Source organism: Numida meleagris, chromosome 6 (assembly GCF_002078875.1).
Source record: "Numida meleagris isolate 19003 breed g44 Domestic line chromosome 6, NumMel1.0, whole genome shotgun sequence".
NCBI classification, from domain to species: Eukaryota; Metazoa; Chordata; class Aves; order Galliformes; family Numididae; genus Numida; species Numida meleagris.
This window is the reverse complement of record NC_034414.1, coordinates 19,012,953-19,038,632: the sequence shown is the minus strand read 5'-3', so window position 1 is coordinate 19,038,632 and position 25,680 is coordinate 19,012,953. Positions and strand designations below refer to the sequence as shown.

Below are 25,680 nucleotides of genomic sequence, written 5' to 3'. Positions count from 1 at the left end.
CAAGACACTGCATCCTAGACTTCCAGACACAGTTCCTGGTATTCACCCAGGAAAAACTATAACAGGAGCAGTTCAAATGCTGATATGCACACAGTTGACAAAATGTAATTTGGAGAAAATACAGCAACACAGACATGTTGTGACTTCATGAATATGGTAGCATTACTGCTTTAAACTGTGCAGTACTCTGACTTGAAAAGGGAAAAAGAAGCTAATAGGATAGTGAGTAATATTGGAGCAAGGGAGTTGGGAAGTTAGTTGTACCCATGTAAAAGTGTCACTGTAAGAAGTGGAGCCTTCTAGACTAAAGAAATGATGCAGCATTGACAAGATTCTATCTTAGAGTAGGAGAATTCAATTGAGGCCATGAATAAACAACACCTTATCCATTCCTAACTTTACTTTGATATTGATCTTTATGAAGATAAGGTGCCACATCTATCTTCTATACAATGTTAGAGGCTCAGGCCAGGATCTAATTCTTTCTGTCCATGTTTGTGAATGGATGCTAAAATCCTGTGGCAAAAGAGTCTTTTATTGATTCAAAACTGCTTTGAAAACAGTACAAGACCAAAAATGATCCTTGCTTTAACTTTAAGAATGTTGTAATTTTTTAATCTACCAAATACTCATTCCCATGTTAAAAACTTGACTCTAATTGTTAGATGCATTATTTAACATCTACTCAAATCAACACAAGATGATTCTATCTTGCTCTCAGAATTTGAAGTTTAAGTTTGGAGAGTTAGAGGTAGTAATAACTCAAAGTGACAGGACAGGGGTCCTTTTGCTCTGTGAATTAGATAGAGCTAAGCATGTGTTTTACCATGTAATTCAAATAACTTTCCCTCACCCAAATCATTTACCACAGCGAAGGAGAACAAAAACAAAGGTTATTTGATCTTCATTTATACATGTCAATCAAGTACTTCTTTTCTTCCTCCTCCTCCCCCAGTTGTGCATCTTTCCCCATTGCCCTGCAGCAGAATGTGGGTGGAATTCAATGAAGGCACTTTTTCTGTTTTTTTTCCCCCAGTTATTTTTGAAGAAAATGATAACTGCTGTCAGTAATGCTTATGGAGGTAGTAGGAGTAACCTTTTCTTGCTGTGTTAGCTTGGGATTTTTTGTGCAAGCACTTTTCCAAAGTCATTTTGTTTGCACACCAGTCAATTACATGATTACTGGAAAACAGTAAGCACTGAAAGTGTTATCTCAAGTTAAACAAGCAAGTTACTACCACTGCTGATAGAGTCCCTGTGTAGCTGCCACCAAACAATTTTCTTTTATTTTTCGACAGGACTATGCAATTAACTTGTATGCCAAGTGTTATTTCAGGATGCATGTACTGTTCAACTTGAGTTGCACAATACAGATATTCTGAAGTTGATGAAATGTCCTGTAACTCAAGATCATTGCCACTGATTTGGGTGGAAAGGTACCCGCTCTGCAAAGTAGCCAAGGGTTAGTACCTACAGAGAATAAACTCTCTGGAAAAGTACAAGAGAAAATAGAAAGGAGAAGGCACGCAGAGGGAAAAGGAGATGGTAAAGAAAAAAAAAGAAAGAGAAGAAAGATGAATGATAGCCTTATATGAGTGGGACTTCTGAGAAATTGTCTCAAGCCTGGAAGCATCTAGCTTGCTTACATGCATTAGGTCAAGACACTGACTAGCCAGAGCCATGTTTTCCTTATCTGTGAAATGAGGATAAAATTCCTTTCTGCTGTGCTTTGTAGATTGTGACTAACGTAATAAGACCTCATGCTCAACTGAGACTGCTAAAATGTAGTTAATAAATAAATATAATACTAGAGAAAAAGGGGGAACTATGCAGGAGATTATGAAGGAAAGAAAGGGAATGAAAAAGGAAGAAGCAAACTTATTGAAAAGACAAATATGACAAAGACTCAAAGATATCAAAAGGACACAAATATATCCATAGAAAAGAAATGTTATAAAGAAATATGGGACAAAGGACTTACAATAAGAGGACTTACAATAAGGGCAGAAAAACAGCAGAGGTTAGAAAAACATTTACTTTCTAAATATGGCTGATAATAGAAAAAACAGTGGCTGTGTCATAAAACAACGAGTGCCCTGTGGCAGGACAACACTATTCTATCCATTTTTCCATGCTGGAAGAACAAGTTTCTTCTATCTGTAATTGCTTGCATTTCTCTCGTGGTATTGTCAAATGTCCTATGCCCTCCAGAGCTGACGAGGGCAAGAACAGAGCAGGTGCCTGTAAATCCAAACTCCTTGAACAGAAGCACTGCTAATAAAGAAAGTTGCCTTGAGGGCTAGTAAGTTCAGCATTAATTAAAGTGGTTGATTAGCAGCTTCGAAAAATGTAGTTCCCCTTTTCCACAGGATAGAAACAGATGAGTTTCACAGCTCTTTTCTGTATATGTTGTACAGCTGCGCATCATTCCTGATCCCCTGGAGTGAAAGTAATTCCTTTCCTTCCTTTTCTCTCTCTGTGGAGGCCATTCCAGTCGCCAGTGCAATGGAGTTTAGGCTTTTGTTGGTCTTCTCTCTTTCATCTGTATAGGCCCAGAGACTATGAACGGACATTAGCCAACAGTGATTGAAGTGAGAGTCTTTGCCTTTGATCCTTTAACTTTGAGTTGACATTGACTCAACTGATTCATTCCTCTACATTAACTGGGAGCTTCATGGCATTCTAAAAAGCCAGAATAAGTACGGGAAGGTGGTACCAAACTGTGATTGAGTTCTTGAGGTAGGGAATGGCAGAGATTTCCAGCTCTAAGGTATGAGAGTTGGAGGAGAGAAGGAGTAGAAGAGAGAGGGCAGAGGCTGTGAGGAGCAATCTGCTTTCAGATTGTCTTTCAGAAGTCCTCCATGCACATGAAATTCTCTCAATCTCGTAGTGTTCAAGAGAAAGCTGGTGGCAATCCAAGCAAATCAGGTCCAGAAACGTGCAGTTTTTGCTTGTTTGTTATCAAATAAGGAGAAAAATAAATAAAATCCTTGAGAATTAGCTAACATTCCATCTTTTTCAGGTTACTCCATTGTATTGTGAAAATGATACCAAAGTTTTCCAGAGTGACTTCTAGTTTTATTTCCCCATGTCTCATTTGACATGCCCAGTGCCTCTTAATTCACACAGGTTCCTTAGTGCAACTACACACGTGAAGCACATATAATTACAACATATATGAGTTGGCTCAAAAAAAGTGATCCAGTGAAATAACTAACAACTTTCCCGAAGGCAGAAAGCCAGCTTCAGTAAGCAGAATAAAAAAGGTTCAGCACAGATTGTTTAGTATCATCCCCTTGAATGGCTAATCAGCAAAGTTTGGCCCCTGAATTTTTATTTTATCAAGTTCTAGAAGGAAATGAAGTCATCAGGCTAACTAATGTAGAAATACTGATATTTATGTTGGGGAAGGTTGAGGATCTAGACCGCGTCTGGAAGGTTTTATTAAGTCACTGCAGCACTGTGCCAACACATCGGTATCTTGCTACTTTATATCAGACTTCTAGTGAAGCCGAACCTGCTTCAGAGAAGGAAAGTGACCCTCAGACACTGATGAGCTATTGTCCTCAATTTGTATAAACAATTATTAGGAACAGTCATATGAACTGGGATATGCATGTACAGCATACACAGATTTTTCATACAGAGCAAGTATATAAACAAATTACTCCTTACTTGACCTAGTGAAGCACCACACCTACTCTGCACACAATTATATCTTTTATGTTCTGCATGAAAGAATATACTGCAAATGAATCTTAGTACAAAGTTTAAATAAAGAATTACCAAGTAATAATTAAACCAGCCTGTCATTTATTATGATTAGACACTATGGTAAGATCTGTTTCTTTTAATGCTTCTCAAAGAATGTACTCATTTTAGAACACGTACAACCAGTTATGCAGAGGTCTCAAAAGACATACTGTTCTCCTTGCTTAGTAATGCACAGTGTATTCATTTTTATTTCTGGATTTGACCCAGTTATTGATATCACAGCCAAGGTGACACACTATAGGTCTTGTCATAATGAGGTTATGACCCAGAACTTTATCTTGTAACCTCTCCTATAAGGTTTAACTAAAGATCTATTCTGTTATAAAACCCTTCACTGCAGGACAAAATAAGCCACTGTGGTTCAAACAGAAGGAAATCCAGGTTGCATATTGCTAAGCTACATTAATGTGGGAAGTTTCTGTGCATAGATGGCTAACCAGAGGTTAGCACCAACCAAGAAATCAGACCTAATTGTGGCAAATTTGAGTGGTGTAGGCTCACACATGCACAGTTCCTCACATCTATTTGCACGCCACCACATTAGAGGGCAGAATTCATATGGTGATGAAGCTGCGCTGTGGCAGCCCAGAGGCTTCTTCACTGCTTAGTTCCTTTAGTGCACCACAGATCACCTATGACTGATGTCTTAATTTCAGATTTTTGGGTTAGAGATAATGCTAATCCTACAAAGTTATTATTTACAATTTATATTATAGTTGCACCTAGAAACCCAAGAAGAAAGGATATCATTTAATTAGGAGTTTTGCAAACAATAATACGAGTTCCTGCATCAGAGACCTAACACTGTTTTTATCAGCGAGCATAAAAGCAATGGATGGAACAGATAAACTGTGAGGTGGGAGTGGACTGGAAAGACTGAATAACTGTAAAGCAAACAGACTTCACTGCAGCTCACTACTTGCCTAACAGATGGGAGTGGTTCGTGAGCATCATAGCAGAAAAAGGTTTTGAGGAGGGATTTAGAGAGGGATAAGGCATCAGCTTTATGGATTTTGGCAAGAACTGGTTTCCACTGCTAGGTAATGTGGCAAAGAAAATATTTAAGACTTCTGCCTCACTGAAAGAAGAGCAGCTGCTTAAGCTGCACTAGGTGATCACTCCTCAATTTAATACATTAATTGCTGTAACATATGGTGACAGATGGTTTTGCTAATTGACTTGAGCCCATTTAGCATCTATGGACTGAAAAACAGTTTTGATTTTCATCTCCTGTGAGTACATATAATTATATCGACTCTTTGTTGTTTATCCTGAAGTTGATCATACTCCAGTAGGGCTGAAGTCCAGAAAGCATAGCTGTATGTTGAAATGAAAATTGCACAATAACCACCATCACAGAGACCTAGGGGGAAAGTGGTAAGATTTGTTATAATCTCATACAGCTTTATGAGATGTTTAAACCAGAAAATACAAAAATATTTTCTGAAATAAGGTATGATCACATTTCACATAAAGCTTAGATCTCTTCCACTGTGGATTCCACTTCACTTTCAGTGAAAACAAATGGCATCTGCGTTAAATATAGTGATTTGCAAGCTGATAAGGCTGTATTGATAGTTGTACTGTGTTTTAATTCATGTTGGGCTAAAGTAAGCATTTAAACCTAGTTAAGAATATAATTAAGCCTTCCTGAAGTTGATAGGTATGCCTTTGTCACCTGTGAATCCTTTCTCCCCCTCTGTACCCAGCTCCCACAGACCACTAGCTGTCCAGGATCCCTGAATGCTATTCCAGGCTTGATTGCTCATCCATCAGCCCTGCACCCCGGGCAGGAGCCTCCCTCTCCCATCAGCCAGGAACTTTCACTCACTTAGTAGCCTTTAACCACATAACAGAATCAAGACGAGATTTGTTGCTCAGGTTCCTTTTACTGATGTAGGATGTTAAGTGAAGAAGCATGCTGCAGGTCAAGCTTTCAAGCAGCTGAGCCAAAAAGTTCATATGCAATCTTCCTCCTACCACTTTATTTACATCCAATCTATTCCTTTTACACTTTACCGCACCCTTCCTACTGCTTAGCTTCTGTTGTCAATCTGCAACACATTTTTTTATTGATTAATGAATGATTAATTAATGATTATGACTTAGCCATACATCATGGACCCATGCTAGCTCCAGTCATTGCTTGCACCATGTGTTCATGCCCTAAGTGTTTGAAGGCTATCTTTGGCCATTTTCTTGCTTTCACATCCTTATAAAAGGCATAAATATGGACCTTTGCTGGACTATAAATAGCTTGCTAGTTCACCTCCTCCCTAGGTGCTCAGTCACCTTCTGAAGCACCCCATTATTTTGGTTGCGCACTTCCAATAATTAAGTCTCCCATTTTTTTCTGGGCCTCAATTATCATGCTTTCACTGACACCTATAAAGTCTTATTTCAGGAAACAGGAAAATTAACCACAGTCTTTATTTATTTACATCCACATAAAAAAAACCTAGGTAGAGTCGTTATAGCACCTGGCATAGGTTTAGAAACATAATTACAATATTATAGAATCAGTCAAAACACCAGCTGCTCTTTCTCTCCTATATCTCTTCTATCAGCTACATATCATTCACTAGTTTCTGAGAAGATTCAATAAAGATTAAAACTTCCTCTAAACCATATCTATTACACAATCATATCTTTACCTTGCTATTATAGCTTAGCATCTCTTGTACAATCTTTGGAAAGAAGCTATGGGGAATAAGTAAACAAATAACTTCTTTTTAGAAGTTTTAATGTTGTCTTATATCACAAAGCCTACTGCACCCATAGCACAGTTTGGCCACTTCTGTTGCTCAGAAACTACTTTCATGTAGTTTTGAGAAATGCACTGAACAAGTCTACCTCTCCTGCTGAGATGAAAAACAAAGCAATTAATCATCCAAATACTATCTAAAATAATTCCTAACATACAAAATTTTCTGATAGGTAGCAAAGAATATTTTTAAAGGTCAGTAGAGATGTGGAATGCAGAATGAAATACTGATGAATTGGGATAAGACTGGTACTTAGTACAAGAACAAGTTAATCACTTAGTGCTGTAAATAATTACTACTCTTAGATTTAAATCCTTGAGTACAGCAAGAGAGGCAAATCTTCAAAAATTATGCTTTTTGTTACATATACATACACGTCTGAAAAAGGATGCAATGGCATTCTTGCAGGCAGTCTGTCCAGCATTGGCTGCTGCCCACACTTCAGTCGTGAGTATATTTCAATAGATACAGTTTCACAAAGAACACCTTCAGACCAACCATGATATTCCTCTTGATTCAATCTGGATTTGCATCAGATTGCTTTTTTTGTTGTTGTTATGAGTTCAAAAATTTGGAAAGGCCTCAACAAAATTGTAATTGTCAATTAAATACCAGAAATTTTCCATGAACACATACTCTGTATGTTCATTTTAGATGCTCTTCAGAAGCTGGGAAGCTGGAAGAGAGCTTCCAGATTAACATTACCAGTAGCAGGACTGAAAATAGGAGTGATGCATTGCATCAAAACACTAACCCAAAAAACACAAGAGCAACCCAGAAACATTAGTAAATGGGTGCTACTATGAAGTTAAGTAGATTTAAGAGTTAGTAGTTTGGTGATTTTCTAAAATGTGTTTTATGAAATGTTGGTTTCATCCAATTATATGTATTCTTATTATTTATTTTATTAGTAATGCTTTATTCTGCAGAGATTACAAATAAGTACTAATTAATGTACCTTCTGAACTGGGCTAATCATCCAAAGTATGAGCATAAGAGGTTGCAGCAATTTCTCCCCATTTGGTAGCGGAAAACATGTGCAAACTCTTCTTGGTCACGCTGGTAGAACTATGAAGCCTTGACTTAACAACGGACTGGAGCACTTGGACTGTATGCTCCAGATCCTTTCCAAGGACTGAAAGTTTTGATTAATCACTTGGTCAACTGCTTGACTTACGATCTAATTATGAAGTTTAGCTGCATCTCCACAAAATCTAAAAAGACTCTCCAAACCTTGTTTTTTTGTTGGTTTTTTTTTTTAATTTTGTTGGTTTGTTTTTTGTTGTTGTTTTTAAGCCAGCTTAAAACTGATAAGCATCTGACAACAAGCAGTTCATCACATAGCACGCGAAGCTTTGGTATATCAAAAGGCAAGAGATCATAGAAGAGGCATTTGTCTAAAAGGTAGCCAGATTTTCCAAAGAGCTCAAGGATAATTCTTTTCAAATGCTCAGCATCTACCTCTATAGCCAAATTTGCAGAAGTGCTCAAAGCCATGCATGTTAAAAGTCTCTAAGAATGTTGCTAGTTGTTTCAGTTCTTAAACAGAAGCCAAGCTTTTTGAAAAGCCTGTCCCCTTTGAAATACTTCTCCTAAAGGATATTACAGTACAGCCCAGTTATTATTTTGGGTTCTAGATATATCTGTACATCTCTACAGAACAACCATGGTGTAAAACTAAGTTTTTGCTAGATGAAAAATAAACTCAGTCTCTTTGGAAACATAGTCCTTTCATTTTGTTATTTCTTGAAATGGCTTCATAGACATCCTTTGTATGAAATAACTCATCCTTTTCATCTGGAAACATTACATCATAAGGATTTGTCAAGTCATTTTTTCCATTGCATCTATTTATAAAGCAGGCATTCTCTTTTCTCAGCTTTTCATATATACGTACTTCTTCCTAAACAAATGCCTATTTTCTTCATTATAAATACTGTGACTTCTACAAAGCAGAATTACACCTGATGTTATATTCTAACATAAATATTCTGTAGATTTTTTGTGTTTGGTATGACCTTTTTTTGGGTCCTGCAAATACATTTTACTAAACTCTTACTTATGAACAAAATATTGGAGAACAGACTGAGAAAACGAGGCTGGTGTAGTTATCAATAGGAAAAAAAAAATCAAGAAATCATCTGGAAGAAAGTAGAGTGCAATTTAATAATAGAATCAAGTGGAAGATTATACACTTGCACAGACGTGGCAAAATGTATGAAAGCAGAATGGACAACGTCCAGAAAACAGCTTTGAATACACTGAGGTCAGGGATATATCTAAGCACAGGCTACACTTGAGTAAACAACATCCTCCTGCCACAACAGAAGGAAAGAAGTAGGCATCACTCTTGGAGTTTTAAAGCAGATCACAGCCTGGCAGATATGTGAAGTTTTTCTTTCCTGCTTTCAAAGACTTTAGCTGGAATACTAAGCCTAGGACTGGGAAACCCACTTCTACAAGTATGGCATCTAGAAGTGAGATCAAGAAGAATGGACAGGGGTCTTAAAAGATTGAAGGAACTAGAGCTTGCTAGCCAAACAAAACAGAGATTGGTCACTACACTTGCTGCTGCAGAAAGGAAAGGTAATATCTTCATCAGAGACACCTCCAGCTGGGATGACTGCAATCTCCAGGTAGCAATCAAGCCTGCCAGTACTGTAAAATGTATTGATACGTTTCAGCACCAGTATCTAACTGAAATATCCAGCACCAACTGAGATGAAAAAGAGAAGGTCTGCACAATGCAGATGGAGCTGGAGAAGGCTCGGTGCCCATTCAGCATTAGAATAAAAAATAGAAACACCAAGGAAGTTACCAAAAGTTACCAAGTTACTTGCATCTGAAAGTCAATCCCCTAAGGAGATGTCACTGAGTTCATCTGACATGCATCATGATCAGAAAAAAAGTCACTATGTCCCAACAAAAGAGGGAAAGATTCCCATTTTCATAAAGATAGATGGAGACAGACTGCACAACCTGACTACTACCAATGGTCATGTAATGTTAGGTATTTCAACAAATAGAAGACATTTTTCAACATTTCATAAAATTTCTAGATTTAATTCTAGACTAAACTCTGAACTGTTTTCACACAAGCCCATTTTAAGCACTTCCTATTAAAATGTCACTCAGACAAAAAAAACCCTGCATTTTTCTTTCATCTCTTGATACTACAGAAACAAAACTGTGGACAGGAAAGCAAAAGATAGAGAGGAAAGAGAACTTGTCAGTGCTCATCTGACCAAGAACAGAGGCTGCCTTTCAAAATTCATGAGACTTCTTACCGACACTTCAAGCTGCCCCTTTGGCCACTTCAGTGCCTGCTTAAAAACTTACCTCAAATGTAAAACGCATCTCAGAAGACTACCAAGTATTAATTCAGGTTCTGACTGGGTATAAAGGGAAGTAAAAAGAAGAAATCAAGGTAGAAATATAGTATTGGACTAGGACACCAAGAAAGGCTGTGGAACATGAGTCCTTGAGTGTTTTGAAGGTGAGACAAAGACATGAGGAACACACTGTATTCAGGGTTTATCCAGCTCTGCAATGGAAGTCAGACCAGAGAGCTCCACAGGTCCCTTCCCACACTTGTGACGTTGTGCTGATCCTATGAGTTCACCTTTTTTAAGGCAGCTGGTCCAGCAGTGACTTTTCCTCTCACCAGAGGACAAGCACATTTGCAAGAGAATGTTTTGTCAGTCTGCAGTGTCAGGAAAGCACACTATCTGGGGGCAAGAGTTTCATGAGCATGCGTGAGTCTGCATGTCATTGTATTTATGTAGGGACATACATGTGCACACAGGGCAGTGATCAGATGCTGTGTTCAAACTTGCAGGCTCTCCAAGACCCAAATGACCATCATTTAGACAGACTTTGGTGAAAGATTAACAGGAATACTTGCGTGCTGCTTGGCCCAGAACACCCAGGAAGGAGAAGAACTACTCAGAACCGCCTGCGGGAGTTTACAACTGGGAGCAATAGGGTAAAGTCAGGTAAAGAAAAACAGTTTAAACATAAGTAAAATTTCCTAACAGTGAATGTTATTAGACTGGATAATCTTCCCTTAGGGAAGCAATAAAAACGACATCATTTGCATCTTTGCAAACGAGACCAGACAAAGCACTGGGAAATATACTGTGGAGAATAATCTTGTAAAAAGATTGCACTAATTTTTCCCATCTATTCTTTCTTCATAGGATTGCTTCATACATGCAGTGTGCCATACTCCTTTTCCTGTTACTATATTCCTTTTCCTGTGGGTTGAATAATAAGAAGCCCTGGAGCCATCGATACCTTTCTAACTAAAATATGACATGCAAAGACAATTTGCCTTTTAATTTTAAAAAGATGTCTTTTTTTTTTTTACTTAGAATATAATCAGTAATAGTTACAAGATCATATTCTGTAGAGTACTGACACACTTCAGTACACTAAGCAATTATGTTTGCCCTAAATTAATTATTGTTTGACATGCTACTCATACATACACTCTGCGTAACAGAAGGAAGTCAGTCTGACCTTAATTATTGCTTGTAAATAATCCCCAAGTTGTAACTATGTAGAGCCTTTTAAAATGTAATTGTTATAATTCCAGAGTTACGGAGCTCATTGATTTATAATTGCTTAATTGTTTATATCTATTAAACCACAACTGTATCACAACTGCGATAGGTTCATCACATACATGCACTACTCCAGAAACTGATGAAGTATGGCCGGGGACTTGGACCAGCATTATCTCCCACAGCTAAACGCTAAATAATCGTTCCACTCCAGTCAAGGTCAGCAGTGTTCATCAGATGGCTGATCAACTGCGGGAACTAAGCTGGTCATTTCAGAACAGATCCTTCAGAGGAACAAGATGGGGGCAGGACACAAACATATAGGTATCTCCAGGATCCTGAGTCTCCCAGCAGATTTCTAATTCAGACCAAAACTTCCTCATTTCTGTGAGTCTGATTTTACACTTTTAGGGTTGTAATGTGTAATACGCTATTGGAAATACAGGTAATTGTGCTAGTGGGAAACGTAATATGCAAGTAATTAGAAAGCTTTCCTCTCTTTCTAAGCAAGATGTATGCAGTAGTTTGTGTGCTTGCATGCAAAGGACAGACCGTGCTTTTGCCTATCATGCCAACTACACGTATGCGGAGTGCCTTTCATAGAAGGAATTCAAGCCACACACAGGGTCCTCATATCTTCAACACTTCTTGTGTTCAGCTCTTTTGCTGCCACTGTTTGGTAATTGGCATCTGAACAACTCCATTGCATTACACGTAGTTGTGAGTGGGGGAAAAAGAGCAAGATAGAAAAAAACATTTAGGAGCAGTTAGCATGACTCTTTCATTGAAACTGCAGTGTATCCCATCTGTCAGGAAGGAGACACCAACATCTTTCTCTGAGAAACTGTAATCTGGCACTTAGAAAGATTTTAATATATTTCTATATACCACATTCTTCTGGGAAAGAAAAGTGTGGATTTTTTGCCATTAAAATTTTGGCTAAATATAAATTTTGGTTCAAATCTTTTGTAATTTTACAGCATAGAGAAAGACACCAGCTAAGAAACGTGAATTCTGTATGTTCATGGATTACAACATGCCAAGTTGGAAGGGACCCACCAGGATCATCAAGTCCAAGTCCTGGCTCCACATAAGACCACCCCAAATTCAACTGCTATGCCTGAGAGCTTTGTCCAAATGCTTCTTAAACTCCAGTAGGCTTGGTCACATGACCACCACCCCAGGGAGCCCTTTCCAGCAAATACACATTATGTCAAAGAATTAGATCCTAGAAGAAATGATAGAACTATGAGCTGACAAGTCACATAACCACACTACTACCTGGAAAGCTATAAATGCATTCACAAGCAGGTGTTAGGAATAAGAGATTATATATATTCTCAGTATTCATGCAAATTCTTATATATTTCTTAAAAATGCAACACATTTTGAAAGCCTGAGAAAATTGGTTCTGTGATAATCAAGTGAAGAAATTTATGCAATGAATTTCTTCAGTATGCCCAAAATACTGAAAGTGAGAATGAAGATCTTTGTGCAAGCAGCACATAAAGGTTTGGGTTAAAGAAAATAAGCCTGTAAAGATTTGAAAATCCCATTTCAGTCTCAGGCTTTTCTAGTCTGTACAGCATGAAGAAAAAGCCATTGCCACTGGTCTCAAGTTCTGCACTCCTATAAAGGGAATATTAGTCATGTAGGTTCATCAGTCAGGTTACATCTAAATACCCCATGGTAAATGAGACTAAAGAAATGCAAAGTATTCTAGTGTTGTACAATCCAGATGGAGCGATAATACCCTGCTTGTTATTACCAACATTCCACAGCAATTAGGGAATCACAGCAGAATCCTAAATCTATGGGAAGAAAATCAGATTGCCTCAAAGTGTGGTCCTGTCCCATCATGTGACTGAGCGTGTAGGATTAAAGGCATCCCTATCTCAGCGTTTCTTGTGCACTATTTTTTTAAGTTTATAATTGAAAATGTTGTTTTTTGTTGTTCCTCCTCCCACCCCCAAGCTGTCAGTTATGCAAATACAGCACAAGTCCTGCTCTTCTGCATACCCTCACCAGTCATCAAGGCTTTGCAGCCAAGTTCTGCTCCCACTTCTACCTGCACAGACCTATTCCTTGCAAGCAAGCAGTGTGCAAAGAACAACTGTAGCAGCCATCCATTCTTGAGCTCTAATTTCCTTGGAAAGGTGGTGGATAACCTACTCTTATCTGTTGTGTTTTGGGTTTTTTTTTTGTTTGTTTTCATTTTTTTTCCCCCCAAATACATTATGAAGAAAAAAAATCACGTCACAAAAAAATTTCATTTGTCTTCCTTATCTGCAACACTTAATGAAAAAAAATATTCTTTACATTGCTGACAGCTTGTTATTTTCCTCATCTGTGAACAGCTGACATTTCTTATCTCTTGCTTGGAATATAAACTCTCCAGTACAGCACCATCAGATCATTCTGTGTTCTTCCCTCTGTCATTACAGTCAAAGCAAGAACAATAAGAAAGAAGGCAACTTTTTTTTTTTTTTTGTACAGAAGTGTTTTGGACTGCTTGGCAGGCTAGTTGGTACATGAAGTATACCCTGAAAACCTAGAACATCATATAAATACTATGAAAAGCTAGAATTTTTCCTAGCTCCCAAACTTTTCGATATTTCTCCATTACTTTGTGTTAGCTGAGCACAGCACCCATCTGAAATAATGAAGGCATTTTAACCCATAAAAGTAACTGTAGATCCAAATATAATGTTTGGGGTTAGAACTTTAGAACGAGGTAACACAAAGTTATCTTGTGTAGGAAGTAGAAAAAAAAAAAAGACAACAGAAAACAAAACCAAAACCCACAAATAAAAAGCACCAAAGAATAAGCAAGTTGAAATACTCATAATATATAGAGAAAAGGAAAAAGATGCAATCATGAACAATCTGTAATTAAATACCCACAATAACGCAGAGAAAGTTACTTCCTTGATGTTCAAAGGTCCAAAGGAAGAAAAAAGTATAATAAAAGCTCCTTATTAAAAGAGGTCAGCCTGATTCTGTGTTGGTACCTCGGGAAATGAAGTTCTGACAAGCCTGATAAGAGGAACAGCTGAGGTTAAAGGTTTGCTTTGCAGTGAATTTACAGTGTTTTCCCGGACATTTTAGAACAGTTCCTAACTGATGTCTGGGGAGAGCAGTAAGTGAAACTAGCTGATAACTGGCCTTTAAGAGAATTCAAGAGCTGATTGTGTTCCATCAAACCCTTAGGAACCAAAATAATAATAATAATGAAAACTAGTGAACTTGGAAGGCCTGTGGTTGGAGTACTCAGCTGACATACTTATTGAAATACGTTATTGAAAACCTATTTTCATAGATTGCTACTAGACATTAAAAAAAAAGAAGGAAACAAACCAGAGCAAAGCAGCAAATCAACAAATACCAATCAGTTCCAAGCAAATGAAAAACAAAAAGATAAAAAACATCAATAGGGAAAGACTGTGAGCACCCAGGAGGAAAATTTTCCAACTTTGTGGCAAAATTTTGTATTGGGATAACCTACATAAATTGCACGTCCCCCAATAATTCTTTATATAAATTAATTCATTAAAGAATATCTCCACCCTACTCCCTCTGAAGCAAAAAGGACATAGGAGAGAGATACTCCTCAATTCTCTTATGAATCTGATTCCTCACCTGCTCAAGCAGGAATTCAGGTGCAGGGTATGGAGTAGGTGCACCTGTACCCTCTGTAATAGCTGTGTATGAGGGGCAACAATGAACACATGGAAACCACCCTCTGCTGATGGATGGGGAGGCATATATTTAGGGAGCACTGTTTCCCAAAGGGAGTCAGGCAGAGGATACTGAGGGGAGGTCCAGAAGTGCAGACAGGATGGTCAGTAAGATGATTTAATACCCATTGTCCTAAGCTTGTGCAAAGCAGCTCCTGAACGAACCTACCCATTCTAACTCATAGGCTTTCTTTCTTCTCCTCCAGTACTGTGTGAATTCACTCAGTGTTTTTCAGGAGCATCATCTATATATAGAAATAACCTGTTCACAATGTCTACTACTAAATATATATATATATATATTGAATTACATTAGTACCTAAAAGATAGAGCCTTCACCCTTACAGGATTTCTGTCCATACCAAATCCTTTACACGCACACCAAACAAAAAGTCCAATCAAAGCATAAGATTAACTTTAATAACCAACAGCCTTACTTGAGGACACTGAACACCAAATAAGCAGAGACAGCTCCCTGTATTTCACTCCACACCTCATCCTCCCAGCAGGGAGGTTCTGCAGGCTAGATGCCTTGTTCATACAAGACTTATTAGTACAGGATCTAGCACATTTTGAACCATCTTTTAATTGAGATCTGTAAGTAGCAAAGTACAGATTGGAGTTGCTCCTAATTAAGTACATCTGTTTGCACCCAGAGCACTTTTCTGTCAGCTTGAAGGAACACCCAGGACCGGCAAAACAGACGCCTTGAATTAGCACAGAGGTCATATGTGCTGACATGTATAATATAAGCAGATTGTCCCACTTTTCCACCCACTGAATTCTTGTTGCTAATCTAATTAATACCCTCTGACTATTTCAGATGGTCACTTGCAAGCGACAACAAAGATAAAATGCTGGAGTATCTTGTGACACATACCTGCTCTTTCGTCTGCCCTATTTCCAGCACATTTTTCTCTGTTCTATTTGTCTCTCTAAATGTGCTGCCTTCATTTCCCGTGTTTTGAGAGAGGAGTGCAGTACTGAGATTTAAAAAAAAAATCCAATGGAACTGGGAAATTGGATTTCTCTTCTCCCTTTCTTTTCCTCATATCCTTCCCTTTACTGCTTCTCTTCTCACTACCCCTTCCCACTTCTCCCATCCCTAAGGCTCCCCGCTTCTCCCTTGACCTGCAGGCTTTCCATGCAGTCCCCTACAGGCAGAGAGAGCTGGGACTAACACCTGCACTGAGCTGGGCACAGCTTGCAGAGCAGGACATCCCATCCCTAAGCATTTGTAGGCAAGGAGGGTGAAGATTCGTTACAAAGAGAAATATTTATGTTTACTACCATCTTTAGCCATTTTCTGGCATTCTGCAAAGAAGAAAGAAGCATCGCAGCTGCAAGTGGTGAAACAACCAGGGAAACTAGTAGCATTTCTGGACTTTAGATTATCTAGAATTTATTTACCACTGACAAAATTTCAGTGAGAAGAGAACATGAAAATAATAATAATAAAAAATAAATGCTAAATACCTCACTTCCCCAAAGAAGGGATACCAAACAGTGAAACCCAAATGTAACAGCAACAGTTAATGAGTATGTACATATGGGAGCAAACAACATTCCCTCTACAGAAAAGATAGGTTCAGGAAAAGCCAGCCAAGGGACACAGCAAACGGGGGTGTGGGGTGCATTAGAGCTCTTTTGAATGACAACTTGGTGATGATCAGTCTTTTATATAAAGTCATTCCTGCATTCATACGGGGATACACCTTTTCCATTCAAAAAATGATACAGTCTGCATAAGTAACAGTACTCTTATAAAATGATCCAAATTCATTTTTCTAGCTGTGTTGAACAGTAAGTAAGAAATTAAAAAGACTTCCCAAAATATTAAGCAAGGCCCACTAAGGAAATAAATGTAGTTACTATATATTTTAACCTACATTTCAGGTACTCCTATGGTAAGGAGATACTCATAACAGGAGTGAGCAGGTTTGTATGAAAATGTAATACTTATTGAAATAAGGGAAGATCGTTTTCTAAGAGGACTAGGATAGCTGTGTATGTTCTCTTATACCAACCCTTCCTCAGAAGAACAGAATTTTTTAGCTCCCCAAAAAAGTCTGATAGAAAAAACTCAAACTTTACTAAGCCCAGCGTTTCACTAAGCATCTCTTATGCTTGAACGATTTAATATGCTGCTGGCAATAAAAGATAATTGTATTCAGTCAAACAGAAAACAAGGACCAAGGACTTAAACTCTTCATCACCATTGGTCTTAAACAAGATCAAAAGCATACCCTTGATGGTTGCACTGCCTTATTCTCTCTTTGGGCAGTCACTAGAGGGCAACATCACCTACTCAATACGTCCTGCAGACAAGATCACAGCACCAGCACCCTTCTCTCCAGAGGCTCACCAGGCCCAGGCTGGCTGCACCCACGCTGCCCATTGGATTGCCACATGCTCAGCTCTGAAAACTCAACTTTCCAGTTGCTCACTTGGCTTTAACACAGGGGCACCTGCAGGGCACCATGCAAACGGCCTGCTTGGGATCCCAGGGGAGAGGAAAACTCAGGAGTTCTTGGCTCTCAGCACCCCTCAGCTTTCAGCATGCAACAGGAGGAGCTTGGAGGTCTTGCAAGCTCTCTGACTAGAACTGCCCAAGCCTTCTACCACATGCACAGTTAAGCAACGGTCACTATTTTACATCACTGTACCTTCACATCACGTCCCAGCACTCAAACGCCTGTAGAGATGTTTACCGTGTCATTAGCTCTGCAGCACACTCAGGACACCTGCTCTATATCCTTACTGAGCTACTCACGTTGCCACAAGAGCACAGTGATGTTCTCTGGAAGGTGCTGTCTCCCAGTGCAGGGGGAATCTGAAGACCAGATCCACCCCTTCAGTTATACATGCAACCACAACCGACAACAAAGCCTACGTGAGCAGAGCTACAAGCACAGAACAATCAGTGGCCCAGCCAACCTACCTACTCACTACCTCACCCCTGCACCTGGGGCACTCAGCTGGCCTAGCTCAGCTCATCAATCAGCCCTGGCATTGCACCAGGAGAAAAAAGTCTAACTGAAGTGGTCTTTGTTTGCAAAAAGGCATTCCCCAAGTTGTACTGCCTCTACAGCCGCCTGTAGTCCAGGCTTTCCTCTGTCCTTCTCTCCCTGGATCTATATTGCAGCAACAATGTGCTGTAGAAAATGGCACAGCACCCCAACATCATTTTTATTTTTGAGCCAGGAACTGGCAAGGCCAATCTGAAAGCGTAGTCAGATAGAGAGTTAGGATGCGTTAGGTTGCCAGCAAGTGGGAATGGTCAGACATCAGAGATATAAGGGAGTGGTGTCCCCTCTTCACCATTCTCAGCCAAGTTTTATCTGCTTTTCATTTTTTCCTACTCCCTCCACCTTATAGTAGTCCTTTTCAAGCAAAATCAAGGAGAATGCTGATGCTAGCTTTCTGCAGCACAGTTTGGGGCTGGAAAATGCCTTCTGGCCATGTGGCTGAAGGAGATACAAATTTGAAAGAAGCTGCAAGCCACAGAGATTGTCTCTTCATCTGCTCCACAACCACCCCTGCACAGCAGCTCTATCTCAACTATCTCTTAAAAACTGCATTCCTACAATAAAGATGTCCATCATCAGCTTAGTACTCTCACTTCTACGTGGCATTATCATAGAAGTACTCACATAGCGACTTCTCCAAATTGTTCTAGCAACCCAAGGAAAGATGAAATGCTGGATATACCTTAAGAAGTTGATTAGCGTTGATAGACCAAGGGCAGAAATCTCCTACAGAGTCTTCATGAATGTGTCTACTATGGAACACTCATACAACATCCTCTTAAAACAGAGCTGGTGGCTCTTTAAGGACACCTTTCTGAGAGCACAAGAGCTCTCCAGACCCAGGCATAAGAAATCAAGCAGAGGAGGTAGAAAACCAGCATGGCTGAGCAAGGATCCGATGGCCAAACTGAAGGAAAAGAAGGAAAAATTCAGGCAGTGGATGCAGGGATGGGTGGCCTGTGAAGGATACAGGGATGTCCTCTGGACATGCAGAGATGGGATTATGAAATATGAAAAAAATGACAGGAAGGGATTCTCTAGGAACATTGGTCAGAAGAGATGGGCAAAGGAGAGTGTACCCCCTCTGATAAATGAGAAGGGAGTACTGGCTTCAAAAGATATGAAGAAGGCTGAGGTACTCTATGAATTCTTTGCCTTGATTTTCACTGTCAGTCAGGCTGTCCATGCCTCTCATTCCCTGAATCTCTAAGCGATCACTAGGGGACAAAACCTCTCCAACTGTAAGAGCAGAGCAAGTCTGAGACCACCTCATAAGGCTGAATGTGTACAAGCGTATGGGGCCAGATGAAATACATCCTGAGGTCCTGAGGGAACTGGCTGATGTAGTTGCCAGGCCACTCTCCCTCATGTTTGAAAAGTTGTGGCTGTCAGGCAAAATCCTTGGTGGCTGGAAAAAGGGAAACATCTCTTTCATTTTCAAGAAAGGGAGGAAAGAAGACCCAGGGAACTACAGGCTGGTGAGCCCCTTCTCTGTGCCTGGGAAAATCATGGAATATCAATCTGATGCTATTCTATGATGGAGTGATGGTGTCAGTGGAAGGGCAGCTGATGTCATCTGCCTGGACTTGGGCAATACCTTTGACAAGGTCCTGCACCACATCCTTATCTCTAAATTGGAGAAATATGGATTTGAAGGCAGGACTTTTTGGTGGATAAATAATTGGTTGGATGGTCATAGCCAGAGTGTTGTGATCAATGGATCTATGTCCAGGTGGAGACCATTCATGAATGGTGTCCCCCAGGGGTTGGTCTTGGACCAGTGATTTTCAGCATCTTGATCAATGACATAGTGGGATTGAATGTACCCTTAGCAAGTTTGCTTATGACAACAAGTTGAGTGGTGCAGTTGATACAATAGAAGGCAGGGATGCCATCCAAAGGGACCCAGACAAGCTTGGAAAGTCAGCCCACAAGATCCTGATGAGGTTCAACAAGGCCAAATGCAATGTGTTGTCCTTGGATCAGGGTAATCCCAGATATGTCTAAAGACTGGGAGAAGAACTAATTGAAAGCAGCCCTGTGGAGAAGGATTTGGGTGTTCTGGTGAGCAAAAAGCTGGATGTGAGCCAGCAGTGTGCTCCTGCAGCCTGGAAGGCTAACAGTGCCCTGGGCTGCATCAAAAGAGGAGTGCCCCCCTCTACTCTGCCCTCTCAAAGTCCTCTGTGGAGTAGTACATCCAGGCCTGGGGTCCCCAGCCCAAGAATATATCTCCCAACGGTCTTCCCAAAGAAGCTTTGGACCATCTCCAAAGCTTGGAGTAGCATGAAAAGCACCTGAAGTTCCAGTGTGGGAACTGTTTTACAAGAAACAGGTCTACAGGTCATAAACAGTTTGGGACATTTTGATTTTTACCTGGTACTTTGCCTTCAAAGAAGCTCCAGGTACCTGGAGCTGATTCTACCTAGTCTGATTCTTGAGTGCCTGAGAACAGAAATCTTGTTTTATTTTGTAGGGAATAAATAAGCAGTAGGTGTTTATCTGCTGTCCTGCACTATTAGCAATTGTCTATCTAGTGTAATGTGCTAGATAGCAGCTTCATCAACACATCAGGAAAAATAACGGTATGTTGGAAGAGCACCAGGAACTAGAGAAGGGTGACTGGAAAGCATATTGATATTTATTGCTAAAAGGTGGATGGAGGGTCAGTGACAAAAAAGGTAAGGAAGTAGGGAAGAAAATGAAAGAGAAAACATTAGAACTAAATACCAATTAAAGAAGTAATATATGTAAATCTAGGGCATAAATGATCTTGTTAGCTGGATCGTCCACAGCCTAGAAAAGAGAAGACATTTGCAGTAGAAAAATCAAAAAAAGCAGACTCGAGTGTTTTCAAAACTTGTGAGTTCTGATAACTTTAGGTCTCCAAATCTCCAGACATGGTTAGAAAATGAGGAAAACCTCTGTGAAAACTTAACAGAACTTTCTACGATGAAAAAAAATCAATGATGTTTATACAAGACACTAAGAAAAATCAACGGTAGAGCAAAAGCTTCCTTTATCCTTTTTGTACTGAGTGATGATGGTCTCTCTGCACTGGAAAGAGTAGCTCTTATCTTTCTGCGTACATACAACAGAAGGATACTTGGTGATTATTATTCACTAAAGCTCCCATGATAGGCAAAGCTACCGTCTGAGTCACTTTAACAGAAACCCACCCATTCCCAGGCCTACAGCGCTTACTCACAAGCCAGCATTTAGATATGCAAATAACAACATATTGTAATCAGCAGCTTGTCCAATAATATTCCCTTTGTTTCATCAAAAAGGCGTATCAGTTTTGTACAGTTGGCAGTGAACATGCAAAGAGGAATTTGAAAAAGCAAGAACAGCCAGAACAGCAGCTCCTGCCAGTCCGATTGCAAGCATCACTGATGTCAGATGATGCATCAGAAGCTTAGGGTGCTAATGACTTGTTGATGTGTTTGACATTATGTAGCTATTCCTTAGCAGAGATTTTCATGGTAGGTTTTGTTTTTGTAGATGTTGCTATATTACTCATGAACTGGAAGGTTCAAGGGAAATTTTTGAAAACAAGATGAAAGCTTGAGGGTACTGGCAAGATGGGAGAGAGAAAGTTTGTCTGAATCTACTGTAGGGAACCTGGTTTAGCAGAGGAGTTGGACTAGATTATCTCCAGAGGTCCCTTCCAATCCCTATAATTCTGTGATTCTGCAATTTTCATATATACTTTTATACTATACACAGAAACATTAAATACTTTGCCCCTAGTAACAAGTCAGCTACAGGATCAGGAATACAGGACACCTGGCTTCATCTGTTCAGCTACAGTCATTTGTTTATATTCATATATACATATTTATATATAATCAGCTGTAGTTCTTGAACAGAAGTTAAAACATATGCAAAAAATTAAGAGAATTTGAAGTAGTAGATCTAACTAAATTATCATCCTGAAATAATTCAGCTTGTTTATCTTCTTTGTTTTTTTTTTTTTTTTGTCTGTCTTTCCTTTGAAGATTTGCAAGACGATTTTCAGAGCCTAATTAACTTTTTGCATGAAGATGCACTCCTTTCATTTTGGAGAATTAATCACATTTGATCTGCAGACACCTAGCCATTATAGCAAATCTGTCTGTTCACTATGACAGATAGATTATGAGAAAATAAATGGAAAGTGACATTCATATTAGACAAAGTGTGTTTTTGGCAGCCATCAACAAGCTTTTCTAGTTACTATGACTTTAACACATCATCGCTTTTTCATTACAACCTCATTGAGTAGGTTAGGTCACCAAATGGCTCTTGCAAACATTTATTATGACAGTAACGTTGAAGTTATGTTTGAAGATATCAAAACTCTTCAGAATGAATTATTTTCTTGAACATAGGGTATCCCTCTGTCAGTTAGAGACTAGCTATTTATAGGGGAGCTTGGGGTTCAAAGCTCTTTAGGCACGGAGCAGTGCAGATCCAATTGCAGAAAGGGTCAAAGAAGCTTCCACAGCAGCTTGTTCCAGTAGAGAAGGTGCTTGAAAAGACAGTGTTCTTACAACAGGCTTTGCATAAACCAAAAATGTGCATACATGAGCAGACAACCAAGCAAAAATACTAATGCAGTGAAATATGTCTTAAGAAAGGCAAGAAGAAAATGTTTCATTCTAGATAAAATGACTAAAAGTATGGAAAAGATGTTCCTAACTGTGCTGAAGAAAAACAGATACAGGTGCTGTTTTGCACTTCATCCGGATGTGCAATCAGTCCTTTGCAGAATACGTGCAGAAAGCAAGGGCTGCTTAGGAGAGCATGCATTCTAAGGTGATTTATATCAGCTAAATAAAGGTAATTAAAGATATAAAGGACTGAAGCAGTAAAAACAAGACTGAGCTATTTAACCAAGTGTGACAGCTTTGCATGACTGATTATTCATGAACTACTTCTAGGTAGTTAGGAAACATAAAATGTGATTCATAACCTCTAGAAAGAAAACAAGTTACTTAGTAAGAAAACTAATTTCATGATACTCCTAAAACCAGTGTAAATATTTGAATTCCTTTCTAAAAACTTTCTGAAAAAAGATGAATAAATACATCCATTCACATAATGCACAGGCATCTATATACATATATTTCATAACTAGCAATTAAAAAGTAGGCACCTATGTATGCAGTATACATGCATTAAACTGCATACTCCAAAGGTATTAAATAATGAGTAACGATTTCTACCAGACCGCTACCGTGTATTTTTATGGAGAACAGCACTATCAACCAAGGAATGCTAAAGTAACAAGCCTTTAAAAGAGAAATGATCCATAGAATTATCCTCTGATTGGACTGAAAGCTCCTCTTCACAGGTAAATAATTGAGTAGTACACTAAATGTTGATTGCAGAGTGTATTAACAACTCTTCATTAACTCTTTACATGCCGTAATTTCACCTCATTTACTCCATCAGTTAGCTACCAACACTGACAGCACTGCAAGTGTATGCATGTAGGGGGTTAATGGGAGAGCCACTACAGCACAATGAATTACTAAGTCATTGCCCAGCACCTAGGAAATCCCTGACTGCAACTCACAAACGAACTAAATATATATAATTCTGCAAAACGATCTATTAATGAAAAAAAGTACAATTAATTCTTCTTTATTCATGTAGGTATCGCAGCAGGAAGACAGATAAGTATTCATTTCCATATGAGTTTGGGTTTTTTTTGAAAAATTATCCCCTTTATTTAATTTTGTCTGCCTGGTCGGTTACTAAGTGTGACTGTTTCTCATTTTCTGCACTGATGAAGTACAATGTATACATATATATTATTATAAAAAAGCATGTCATTATGAGCATGCTCTATTACGAGCCAACTTTAAAGTAAACATAAAACGAACACCAAGGAATTACTAGGAAAGTTAATTAACATAAAATAATGTTGCTGGACTATCGTATGCTGTAATGGGATATTACTACAATTGCCAGTGCATTTGTAGTTGAACTATTGTTGTGTTATATGGAAGTAATTTTCCTGGAATGTCTGTCTGAATCAGACACGGAATTTCACAGGCCAGAATAAATACAGGTATTCTAGCTTTTCTTTTGGGATTAATTCATGACAATTAATTCAACATCTCCAGGATCTGTTTTGGAGTTGTTGCATCATCGTAAGCTTTTATTTCAGTCTACATTATTCACATCTTACTGAAGAAGAAAAAAAACATTTTTAAGGTATATAAGCACACATTCTCACAAAAGAAACTATTAAACCCCTTCAGATTGACTTCTAAAATTATTTTCCATTTTGTTTTTTTTCAGTATTTGATGATTAATTTTCAGCCGTACTTCTGATGTTGCTAGATTTGTTCAGTTTTGCTTGCAAATAGAAAGCTTCCTAGAACAAGTCAAAGCTTATCTTTAAAAATCTTATATCTAATATGAATATAGTAGTTACTTTTTAAAATGCAGTGTCTCTTTATATAGGTTGCTATTGTGTTGGTCTGAGCTGTTGTCTTGCTTGCTTTTGTTTGCCACTGATTAACAGCTGTAGCTAAAGGAAAAAGACAGATTTAGCAAGGAACCAGTCTCTGAGATGGCTTGGCTGGCAATGGGATGTTCAGCTTCCTCTCTTTTCAGATTGGATACTAGGAAAAATTTCTTCTCCAAAAGAGTGGTGATGCATTAGAACAGACTGCCCAGGGAGGTGGTCGAGTCACTGTCCCTGGAGTTGTTCAAGAACTGTGGAGATGTGGCACTGAGGGACATGGTCAGTGGGTAAGGTGGCAATTGGTTGGTGGATGGACTAGATGATCTTTGATGTCTTTCCCAGCCTTAATGATTCTATTATTCTATTGTAAAGTTTTTCTTTCTCTTACTGCAGTCTAGGGATAAATAGGTACGGAAGTCATAATAAAGACATACATTTACATAAAGAAAGGAAGAAAGAAAGAAAGAAGGAGGGTGGGAAGGAAGGGAGAAAGGAAGGGAGGGACGAAAGGAGGGACGAAAGGAGGGACGAAAGGAGGGACTAATGGTTTGAAAACACCTCTGCTGAACTTTGAATATTTCCCATTTTCATTTCACAAAACTCATCCACAGTGCTAAACACAGTGTTGAAGCCATGCCCCCTAATGATACTAACATCTGTAAAACAACTCAGTAAAATAAAGCCAGACCTAACTGGCAGAAGAACATTCATAGTTATGCAAAGGGTAAATTAACAATATCCTCATAGCATTTAGATATGAAAGATAGCTATGGGGGTTTTCTAAGCTACCTATCCATTAGTGAAGATTTGAAAGGGTTAGAGACTAATATAACCAAATACCAGAGCTGGTAACCTTCTGCGGTATCTGTTACTTGGACAACTGAACTTCCCCTGTACAGAGCACCTGCTCTGAATTATTTTCCAAACCTGCTTTGTTTCAAGAAGCCTTTGTAATAGCAGAGCAATTAGCCTCAGTGTTTTCATACTGCAACATTGTCAGCCCAAGAGAGGAAGATACACAATGCAAATGATGACCCGAGGACTCGGGAATTTAATAAGCAAAAACACCACATGCAAACTTTGGTGGGTAGAGACTCCTCTAATATGTATGAGCGTTGGTTTTAGACTGAGATGGAGTGATCTTGCTAAAATAAATCGTTGCATAATGGGGGAGCATCCCTTCCTTACCCGCTGGACTTGGACAGCCCAGCTCTGGGCTGCCCTGACCCTGCAGCCATGCTATGGACACACAGGAACACCCTGGAAGGAAGCCATCAGCTTGGGTTTTAGCCAGAGTCAAGACATGCAGGTGGTATGACATAAACATTTGTGCTGCACAATAAAAGGTGT

General features: G+C 39.1%; 1 protein-coding gene across 1 annotated transcript in view; it reads right to left on the bottom strand.

Moving 5' to 3' along the window:
• Positions 1 to 17,549, bottom strand: part of PDHX (pyruvate dehydrogenase complex component X) — an 81,702-nt gene extending 64,153 nt beyond the window's left edge. The window contains exon 1 of the mRNA XM_021402103.1: positions 17,508 to 17,549. The gene's annotated coding sequence lies outside the window, so the exon portion shown is untranslated. The remainder of the gene's footprint in view (positions 1 to 17,507) is intronic.